Source organism: Pinus tabuliformis, chromosome 1_2, assembly GCF_031772625.1.
Source record: "Pinus tabuliformis cultivar Carrire ecotype Pingquan chromosome 1_2, CPIR1, whole genome shotgun sequence".
NCBI lineage: Eukaryota > Viridiplantae > Streptophyta > Pinopsida > Pinales > Pinaceae > Pinus > Pinus tabuliformis.
Genome location: NC_142298.1, coordinates 1266071152 through 1266083349, shown reverse-complemented (window position 1 = coordinate 1266083349; position 12198 = coordinate 1266071152). Strand labels below are relative to the sequence as shown.

The window sequence follows — 12198 nt, the reverse complement described above, 5'->3', positions numbered from 1 at the left end:
CACATGGCATGGGTCATGTATATTGTGGTCACCATACACATGTTGTTATATTTTTATTATGTGTTTTTCTTGGCTGGGTTAGGGTTTGTTGTAATGTTCACCATAGATCAACAATCTCCTTATAATCTCAACATTCCATTAGACAATGCAACACAGTTCCCTATACAACTATCAGTTTTTTCTACAAGATATAACCTCAATCATAACACTGATCCAACACCCTGCATGTTGCAAATGCAAGATTTTTTTGTTTTCTTGTTAGTGCTTAAATTATACAAGTGCTACTTCTTATTTGGAATTTTCTTTGCGAACTACATGCTAAGGGTGGAGGTTCATCTGCATAACACAACTTTTGTTTTAACTTAGTTTCCAGGTCGGAGGGCTATTTATTTCGCCAAATTCACGAGATACTTTTATCCAATCTCACCTCTTTTTAACATGTCATTTGGGCAGGGTAAATCCTAGTTAGAATGGAACTCTCAAGGAAAATAGAATCCTTTATCAAGCTCACTAGTGGACCAATGCCCCTTTGGCTATAAAGACATTTCACTTTAAATCCAACGAGATAAAATGTAATCAAAACAGTCTGTCAACAATTCAACTATGTTGATTTCTATATAGGTCAATCCCTTCATATGTTATCGCTGCATCAAACCTTATAATCTGAAATGGTCATATAATAAATTGAAATGGTAGTGGAGGAACAACTGTTTAACTTTAAGGAGTTCAACTTCTAGTGCATGTTTAAAATCTTGCTAATTTTTTAAAATTCCACAACCGATTTTTATTACTTCCTTCAGAGAGACTGAACCACAACTAATACTCATGATACACCTCTGAGAAAGGTGGTACTATCATACCATGTGCTATTTTAAAACTCCAACTCAACCTTAGAATTGCACGAGAGTCATCTCCTCAGTGACATGAGATATGTATATGAACATACATGTATGCAGCTTTACTTTAAGTATAACCATAGCCACAAATATAGATTTTATATTTTAGGGGCTCCATTCCTACGCTTCTCTATGATTGACTTGTTTTGAAGTTTGTCATCTTGAAGAAGGGCTTTTGTTGTGTAATAAAAATGAGCTAAGAATGGCTTTTATGGAGGGATCTCTTAACTCCAGAGACTATGGAGCTTTTATGGAGGGATCTCTTAACTCCAGAGATTATGGAATTGGCAAATAGTTATGTACTAGCTGTGAATTTAATCTAGTATAGAATTTTTTAATGTGCGTTGGCAAATTTGTTATGCATTAGCTGTGGTGTGGACATCTTTTATGTGCAATTGCTCATTTTGTAAAATTTTAAAGATAACAAATAGGAAGTTGGTATTGCACATTCCACTTTTGAAACTTTCAATTTTGCGTAAAAGCATTTATATAGATATCCTAAGAAATTTATCAGAAAGGAGTTGAGGAAATGGTGTACTGAGTACCACTTACATTTTTTTTATTTTGTCTGAAATTTTTTTATTTTGTAGAAACATGTAACATAATTTTTCTCCGCATTTTGTGGTGCAGATACGGAGGGAAATTTGACAATTCTGACTTCTAACAACAGAACCTTCTTTGTGTAATCTTAGCAAGTTCAACTAACATCTTAGTTGTGGGCTCAACATAGTATTAAACTAGAAATTTTATCAACTTGAATCATGTCCACCTGATAAGAGTCAGCTACCATTGATTTGTTGGAATCGATGGTTTGAGCTTATTTTACCATTCAACAATCTTACTGACCTTTCCAACAATGAATCGCTATTGTTCCTTACTCATCCGATAGTGAAATCACCATCTGGAAAGGTTTCCCTCTCATGACTATAGAAGCAATTGGGAGCTGAGTGCTGCGGTAGGGTTCTCTCCGCAATACAGGGAAAATCGCATCCAGAACCACCAACAAAATCGATTTCCATTCATCAACAACATAGTGTGGAGAACTCCATTCTCACAACGATTTTGAAATGACTAACTCAACCCCAAATCAGCTTACTGTTGCAAATTCCAACCAGGCAATAACGTTCCCCATTCCTCGATTTTATCACTGCAACAAATCTCGATCTATCCACGTGATTTAGTTGATAGATGGAACACACGCACTTTCCAGGTAATATAAGGAGTTTTCTTTCATCATTTAACATCCACCAGAGGTCTCATATATTCAACAGAGGTCTGAAACGTAGATCATATGAACCAGCTTTGCAGATATAAAACAGAATGTATGAATCAAGGTTGAAACTGTATATTAGCAAGTTTTGTTTAACAACCAAAGAGATACTATTCATAAAGGAAATAGGCTATCTAGAACAGAAAATAGATGAGCATTCTAGCCCATACAGAGGAGCTACTCTGTTTTCTTCTATTCCAACAACAACAACATTCCAATACAATTCCGCGTAAAAACAAATAGGATCTACTAATTATTAGGGATCTCTTTAACTGTTCAAATCAATCTCTAACTGGTCCTCATTGATTCGAAAGTTTGTTTTGAGTATAATAGCCATTATTACAACCATACAGCTCTTCACTCACTCAGAACTGAATTGACTATCTAGAATAAAATGAAAATCAAGTATTCATGGTGCCACTGGATCATTTTGGCTCATTGATTATTACCTTTTCTGATCGAAATAACGCATTTTTTTAACATGGAAGCAGAAAATTGAAAAAAAAAACTGAAGAGCAGGACTTTCGTCCTCCTTTCGATATTCATGTATATGGTGAAAGGGTGGTAGATGCATTCCCTTTATCTTCAAATGAGGAGCTGGAGAATGGAAGTGGAGTGCAGATGTCTTTTGCAGAGATAGTTGGTGGTCAAGAGAGGCATGAAGTTGCTAGAACATTTGTTAGGAATGTCATCATTGTTGTTGTCATATTCTATGTTCACATGGTAATATTTGGATCACTTTAGGTCATTGTAACTACTTCCAGAAGAAATGATGGAATTTATATTAAGAGTTTTCATTCATCCTCTAAACAATCATTATAATGTAGATCTTCATTATAATGTAGATCTTGAAGAGTTTTGTACTTGATTAGTTTCTTTGTGCCTCTAGCAATGTAGGCAGTAATCTTTCCCCACTCAGAATTGTAAATTTTTTTGTCTTCCTATATGCAACATTAGCTTTTAGGGTTACTCTGGAAGTCTTTACACCATGTTTGGGGGTGTTTCTTGAGATGTGTGGTGTGTATTGCATATAGTTGACCCATGGTGTTCTCTAATGGACTTGGACAGTGGTGGTGGTGGTGGTTTACTTGTAAGTTGTTAGACCTTGTATGGATGATTGCTAGACCATAGATCTACCATCTCCTTGTGAACTCAACATGGTATTAGAGAAAGTGTGAATTCTTTTTTTTCTGTTTAAAATTGTTTTAGCCCTATTCCATTTCCGAAATTAGGGTTTCAACACTCACTGTTTGGACAACAAACAAGATTTAGCCCTATTCCATTTCCGAAATTAGGGTTTCAACACTCACTGTTTGGACAACAAACAAATTTTAGGATTTTCCTCCCTCTTTTCCTTATATTCTATGTTTTTGAAACTCTAAGGGAAAAAATCCGTTTGGGATATTTCCGATCTATGCTTCATATCATTCCTAGGATATGAAGTTGTCCTTTTTGGGAGAGGTTGTTGTTTGTTGAGATTATGGCTAATCTATAGATGAGGCCTTTTGTTGACCCTCTATTTGATGTATTGGTAGGCTTTATTGAGCTTGCATATGGGAAATTAACCCATTTTATTGTATCTGTCTATATTTGAGTAGGTTGGATCAGTTTGAGTAGGTTGGACTAATCATGCTCCAGGGGCTAGCACTCTAAACACTATCTAAGGTGTATAAATACATCACCCTTCCCATTTTCAAATCATTCATTCAATTTTCTATATTAATAAAAACCTAATGGTATCTTAACACTTTTCTTTTGAGTAATTGTAATTGGACAACAATTTTCTCCCTTTGTGTTGGATTTCTTTGTTAAGCACATGGCATGGGTCGTGTATATTGTGGTCATTATAGACGTGTTGTTATATTTTTATGATGTGTTTTGCTTGGCAGGATTAGCGTTTGTTGTGATGTTCACATTAGATCAACAATCTCCTTATAATCTCAACATTCCATTAGAAAATGTTGCACAGTTCCCTAGACAATTGCTAGATGGAACACACACTTTCCAGGTAATATAAGGAGTTGTATTTCATCATTTAGGTGTCTGAAACGTAGATCATATGAACCAGGTTTGCAGATATAAAACACAATGTTATGAATCAAGATTGAAACTGTATATTAGCAAGTTGTGTGTAACAACCAAAGAGATACTATTCATAAAGGAAATAGGCTATCTAGAACAGAAAATAGATGAGAATTCTCGCCCATACAGAGGAGCTACTCTGTTTTCTTCTATTCCAACGACAACAACATTCGAATACAATTCCACGTAAAAACAAATAGGATCTACTAATTATTAGGGATCTCTTTAACAGTTGGAATCAATCTCTAACTGGTCCTCATTGATTCGAAAGTTTGTTTTGAGTATAATAGCCATTATTACAACCATACAGCTCTTCACTAACTCAGAACTGAATTGACGATGGCAATGTTGCACTTGAAAAAGCTATTTCATGAGGTCAACCGTTCTGTTTCACTGCAGAGAAACCATTCTTTGTAAGGCTTCTCAGCCGTAGCAGAAGATATGAGGAGATGCGTAAATATAGAACACCCTCTGTAGCTACATCATCAGCAAAGAAGGTATAGAAGAAGAGTAAAAATAAGTGCCCATTTGGACCGTCAAATAGGTGTTAGAATTACAGAAAATAAGCATGCTAAGGTCACCAAAGGTTGTTAGATTCGAAGACTGATACAGATATTCGATTTGGTAATTGAGCTCTGCGAAGACCTGGCAGTTTCATTTTCCCAGCGATGACTTCCCCTTTGGAATTATATATTGATATATTAGTTTTGCTGTCAATTACCATTATCAAGCCATTACTGTTCACTGTGACAGAACAAAAACATGGAAAGATGCATTTTACCAGACTGCTCGTGATCAACTCACACCATATTCCATATTTTTCTGCTTCATCCAATTTCCATATGCGAAAACGGTCACGTCCCGTCTGCTCCGCTAGCAGCACTTGCCCATTGTATCCACTTAAATTTCTATAACTATTCATTCTGTATCTCTGTGGCAGCGGGATTTCTGTCCAAACTCCGTTGGCAATATTGAAGGCTACCATGAGATTCCTGGGATTGGGAGAGACACACACCCAATAAAACTTCCCATTAGAATAAATACCTTTTCCACAAGGCTGAATATGGTAGGGAACCCTCCTGGAAACTTGAATCCACGCGTTGGACTCTGAGTCATAAATAGACATCAGAATTCTTATATCACCACCTTCACTTTCACCTTGTTGTCTCCCATTGTTGAAATAATAATCGCCAAACAGAAGAGTGCAACGCCCTGTGGAAGAATCGAATGCCATTCCACTGAAAGAGGAGCCAGATGTTGGAGGCCGAGGCAGATTTCTCCAATTCCTGGTAGCAGGATTTCCTACCGAAAGAGCCCCCTTATCCCCCTTTCTATGACAACAGAACATACTCTTACAAGTATCCACAACAATGTGATCGAAGAAAGGAAGTTTGTAAATGTCGCAAAACCTTCCTTCTATACCCCAATATTCTGCGTCATCATTCTGATTCCACTGGAATTGAAGCAGAAACCCAGGGATGGAATGCAACGACCAATTTGGAACAGATACTTGCAGGGCGTCACGGGAAGACAGAAGATATTTCCACTTTTTACAAACAGTCTTCATTTTGCCAAAAACCCTAATGGGCAGCCTCGCTAAAATCATATACAGCAAATCTTCTGGGAGCGTTTTCCAGAGTTCTGTTTCCATGGGTAAAATACTTTTGTCACAGGGCAGCCACTCAGAAATACCTTTTTTCACGCGGCAAAATATATAAAATATAAGAAAAACTTTCCTTTCTGTCACGCCGCAGCCACTCTGGCCCTCCACAGCCCTGCTGCCGAGTCTGCTCTTTCTAAAGATACAGCCTTCCCCGAGCCGCGAGAATTTATTTATATGATGACAACCTGACCTCAAACATATAGAGTCTGAGATTTGACAGGTGTCTTCAAGAAATTTGATTGGTGTCTTCAAGAATGTGCTCAAATATATAGAGTTTGAGATTTGATTCTCGTATTCAGTTGTCTGTTTCTTAACACCAACTAAATTGGTGTCCAGAAAAGATTTCTATTTGCTAACTCAAACAAATCGGTTTATATAAATTTTCTATTGGGTAACTCCAAAGAAATTGGTTTATAGAAAAATTATTTAAAAGGTATGTGGAGTTGGTTTTATCTCAATATAGAAATAAATTATAAAATTTAATAAATTTAATATTATTTGCGTTTAATAGAAAGTAAAATTATTTTTTATTTTAAAGTTTTCTGTTTGCTAACTCAAACTATATGGTCTATATAAATTATCTATTTGCTAACTTCAACTAAATTGGTTTATAGAAAAATGATAAAAAAGTTACATGGACTTGGCTTTTGCTTAATATAGAAATAAATTCTAAAATTTAATAAATTTAATATTATTTACACTTAACATTTTTCATTTAAAATTTACTAAATTTAGTATTATTTACACTTCAAAAAATAAAATTAATTTTTATAGGTATAATATAAATTTTAATTAACTTAACATTATTTGTATTTAAAATTTAAAATTTACTAAATTTAGTATTATTTACACTTCAAAAAATAAAATTAATTTTTATAGGTATAATATAAATTTTAATTAACTTAACATTATTTGTATTTAAAGAAAAAATAAAATTATGTATTTAAACAAAAAATAAAATTAAGTAATTATATTGTTTAATAATAAGACATTACAACAGCTAAAGTTAATAAAAAGTAAAATTAATTTAAAATTTAATAAATTTAATATTATGTTCATATTTTCCGGCACCAAAGAAAAAGTAAAATTAATTTAAAATTTAAAATTTAATATTATGTTTATATTTTCCGGAGAAATCACAAAGAGAACAAAGGGTCGACCCATCATCAAGATTAGGATGAGGAGCAAGATCAACTAACCAAAATATATAAAAATCTCGGAGATGCAACAGTAAATTCCCCGGGTAAATATTTCCTTTTATTTTATTTTGATTTTTATGAATGTTAAAGGAAAAAAGTCAAATTAATTAATTTTGAATTTTATATATATATATATATATATATATATATATATATATATATATATATATACTAATTTGACTTTGGTCCTTTAACGTTCATAAAAATCAAAATAAAATAAAAGGAAATATTTAACCGTTGGGAATTCACCGTTGCATCTCTGAGATTTTTATATGTTTTGGTCAATTGATCTTGATCCTATGATGACTTTGGTCCTTTAACGTTCATAAAAATCAAAATAAAATAAAAAGAATATTTAACCGTTGGGAATTCACCGTTGCATCTCTAAGATTTTTATATATTTTGGTCAGTTGATCTTGCTCCTATGATGAACCTAGATCTAGGTTCCAAACGTGTCTACACTTTGTTCTCTATGTGATTTCTCTAAAAATATGAACATTATATCATGAATCACAAAAGCGTAATTAATAGTATTCACACTTCAAAGAAAATAAAATTATTTTTCATTTATGTCATATAAATTTTAATTAATTTAATAGTATTTGTATTTAAAGAGAAAATAAAATTAAGCAATTACAATATTTAATAAGACATTGCAACATGTTTACCATATTGAGATTTTAATTCTAATTCTAATTTTTGTTTTATTTTGTTTATTTTGACCAATTTGTAAGTCTTATACAATAGGGAGTAGGTGCCCCGCTAATATCTCTAGTTAGATCTCAAACTTTGTGTGAAATCCCCTTAATTTCATGCACAATAATCATGTTAAGCACATAAAGCATTAAAAATTTCCTTGACCCTCCTAAGAACTCATTGAGCCATGAAAGTGCTATTAAGTGTAAAAAGGAAAGCTTAATGTAGCCTTTATGTGCCTAGGAGAGGTTAGATGGGCCTTATGCTTTACCTATTTAGGACACTCATCACATATCATCTAGCACAACATCATCTAGTTAGTTCCCTATGTGGATGAAAGGTTACTACTTAGTCCGTTGACACATCATCATCATAGCCCAATATACTCTGTAATCAACCCCATTGCCCACCAATTCGTTTACATTATTATGTTGTCACTTTGAATCTATAGTATGTTTTGATGTCATCATATATGTCAACATAATGGTTTAAGGGGTCCATCTCGTTGTTTTAGAATCATCTAAAGGGGGTCCTCTAGTAGTTTTAGAAACATCAGGGAGTGGGAGAGGAAATAGATTATTGGCAAGTATGTTGGGCAACATACCACCCCATAATGCTTTTGGATTGCCCCCACCTGCCTTTGTTATCCACTCAGCTAGTTGGCAAGAGGGGAGGATGAAAAAGAACAATTTATTTGGTGCATCTTCCACCAAATGTTGCAACATTTAGCTAGTTCTTTATTAAGCACTTATTATATAGGATTAAAACATATTTTCATATTTATTAGTATATTTTTTTTAAGAAAATTAAGGGATAAACCCATAATCTTGAAAAACAAATATTATTATTCAAAAAAAAAAACCCACAAAATGTCTCTTATACAATAGCTACAAAAAATTCATTTTCTACATACTTTTATGTAAATAAGTATAATTAGTTTCAATTTGAGATTGCAAACATTAACATCCTTAACTACTCTATATAAAGCAAAAATACACTAACATATTTAACTAATCTATCTATAAGCCCTATATAATCCCCATGGTAAGTCTAAGTCCCTTATGAATTCCTAGATATTGAGTTATTATATTTATGTTGTTATATTGTTATGTAGGATAGAACCTTTCATGACCATATTTTATTATAATTGTACTCTTTGTGTCTTATATATATACTAAGAAGACATAGTATTAGGATCATCAAATACTATACATTACATCACATTCATTGTAAAGAGGTTCCCCCTTGCTTGAGGATGCAATTATTGGTTTCTTATCAATTTTAAGGTTTAAAGTTTATAAATTTGGTAACAGAGCTCATGATCCTACGGTTTTTGCTACTTCAAACATGTTATCATGGATTTTTTTCTATAACTTATTTTCTAAAAGGTTTCAAGTGGTGAGACTTGGAGAATATTCAGGATAAATGTTAGGTAATATTTGATTGAAATTTCATATCGTGATTCAATGTATTGTTAGAAATATTGATTGGGATTGGATCATTATATTGTTGATGATCGAGGACGATCTAGGATGGAGTGAAATTTAAAGTCCCCAAAATTTGATGTAAATAGCGTAAAGTCAAAGAGCTCGATGAAACACTTTCAACACAATTTGAATCGCATTAAACTGATTCCATATGAGGAAGTTATTGCAATTTGAAGTTTTGTGACAACTGGTAAAAGGTCAAACTTGCCATGACATGTGAAAACCTCTCAGGATGACCCATGGCAAGACCATGGATGACACATGATAGTGATGAAGGTGACATATCAATGGTTTAAGTTACACACTTGGCATCATATGGTTGGATGATTTTGGTACAATTGGTGTGAGTGGCCCAATGAATAGGCACCACATGGCCCTGTTAGAGGGCACTATGTGGTGTTGGGCTAGAGGAAAAAATCATTAGACAGAATGGCAGCAACGAGTTTTAACCTGTAACCTCCTGCGAAAGTGCTCTACCAATAGGCCACGAGGTTATTCATTGAAAGGTTGGGCAGTTATATTATATTTAAAGTCTTGTTACATTGCATTACAAAAAAAAATAGGGGTAGTTGGTGGAGCTCGCCAACATTGGCGGTTTTCCAAACACATAACATTGGTAGCATATCATTAAAACACCATCAACAATACATAACACATGGGTGATTATATATATGGTTACACCGTTGAGGTTATACATTACATATGGTTCATGTAGTCGTATGTTATATACTATATATAACATCTAGTTGGAACGAACAACAAATATGCCAACAGTCTTTGCCAAGGCCAAGCCACATGGTCTATCATCGTTGGAGAAATTCCAAATGGGTGGATAACGTCGAGTTTTAATATACCATATGAGTTATATATTGTATGGTTGTTAAAACAATATACTATATATTGTTTCATAACAAAGGGTCGTAACTCCCATGGGTTTGACCTTGGGGTGTGGACCCTGTTAGCTCTGCTATGCAGCACTAACTTTCTAATGCCAGAAAGAAGTCTGGTCTATTTGGTTGTGTCCAAGAGGGGGCTTACATTGGTCACTTTTCCCTCTTCCCTCACCCCTCTCACTTTAAATCTTCCTCATTTCCTAAACAAACGTTCTAAATCCGACAAAATTCCCTTTGGCCTTAGCCCTAAGCGCAAAGCTAAACTAACCATAAAACCTGATCCATATGCCCTGTGTGCTTGTAACCCATTGCAACACATCCCCACTGTTGATTAGCCCCCTCCAATCCAACGGCTCGCATTGCACCCGATAAAGGCGACTTGCTCTACCACTCTTCGTCGTTAGATCATCTCCACCAAATCTGACGGCCTTTGCACATATCGTGAGAACAACTAGATCGAGCGATAGCGTGCGATGAGGGTAGTTTTTCTCTCTCATCCATTGCTATGTGTCGTTCATTAAGTGGAATCGCCCGGGCCTGGGCAATTACCACTTAGCGCCCAAAAGTTGTGCAATGAAAACTGTTACCACCCCCACCCATTATCACCCATGCAGCGCAATCGCCCGATGACCATCTGATCTATCTACTGCAGATCTAACGGCCCTAATGCACCCCACTCCCACCTCGGCTGATAGCCTTCCCCGAGCCATCTCTGCCATTCATCTTCCCGATCTAACGTCATCTCTCTCGCTCATCCCAACTATCCACTTACCCATGCATCCTACGTCCTACGACCATTCTGTTTCCCAAAGAAGGAGATGACTAGCTCTGCCGGACTGGTTACAGTAAGATTCCCAACAACTACATTAAACAAAAAATATGGCCAAAGGGAGAAAAGGAAATAGCACGGCTTTGCAATAGAATTTATCAGTCATGGACTTCACTGTTGTGAGCATTCCAACCGCTTAAAGGACAGCACAACAGTTTTGTAGATCATATTTACATAGTAAAGAAAGCAACCTCGTTCAGAGACTCCATCAGGAAACTAAATGAAATTGGTGGTCAATAAGGACCCCTCCATACCTAAACGACCAGGTGCCATTGTAATGTAAACTTATAAATACCCAGAAGAAAGATGTAATCAGGGTTGGAATTTGATGTAAAGTTCAACTTCTAGAGATTGTAGACACTTTGTCACTTGCAGCGTCTCATCTTCATTTTCAAAAAATACAAGCTTCTTTTGCTATTAATTGCTCACTATCCATTTTCCTTTGTTCTAAGCTTGTACTTGATATGTTGTGTTCTTGATCTCTTGATGTTTAGCACTAGATAACTGTCATCTTACCTCTATGTTAGAATATTGAACGCATCACTGAATAGGTTTCTCAGGTTTCTTTCTATCTAATGTAGGAGAGTTGCCATCCTATCTTTGCATTAATAGACTAGATTTGCACGTTTATGTACTAGTTGCAGTCGGCCATCACATGGTCTTGTGTATCTGTTGGTGTGGTTAGTATTCTCCATATTCACCTAATATCTAAATTGTGAGCATTGGTGGTATAAAGCCTTGTAGTCTGAGGGTGTTCATTAATGTCTGGAGTGAAACAAAGTAGAAGTGGTTATCTGGCTTGAACCAAACCATCATTCTTTCCATTAAAACTTGCAACAATAGTTGAATTTATATGTTATCAGACATCTCTGAGCTACAACCTAGGAGAGTTTCTTGGAATCCTAACATAATTGGTGCCATTGCCGGGGAGAGGAGATCGAAGCTCAGCTTCCTTGGGAGACGACATAGATCTTGCTTTGATGATAGAAAAAGTATGGACACATTTCTGGTTGTAATCATCTATCTGGCGACACTACTGGAGGACCAACCTTTTGGCGACTCCACTTCACAGTTTTGGCTCAGTTTTTGAGGCACACTCAGAGAAATCCTCAGAAATCACCAGCTGAACCAGTCCCTGACCCTAAAAATATTATCAAGCAAAGAAATACATCACAAAAGGGAG

At 35.1% G+C, this 12198-nt stretch overlaps 1 pseudogene; it reads right to left on the bottom strand.

The window, feature by feature from the left end:
- Positions 1-4374: 4374 nt before the first annotated feature.
- On the bottom strand, positions 4375-11828 carry LOC149210827 (F-box protein At5g49610-like; annotated as a pseudogene).
- Positions 11829-12198: the final 370 nt, after the last annotated feature.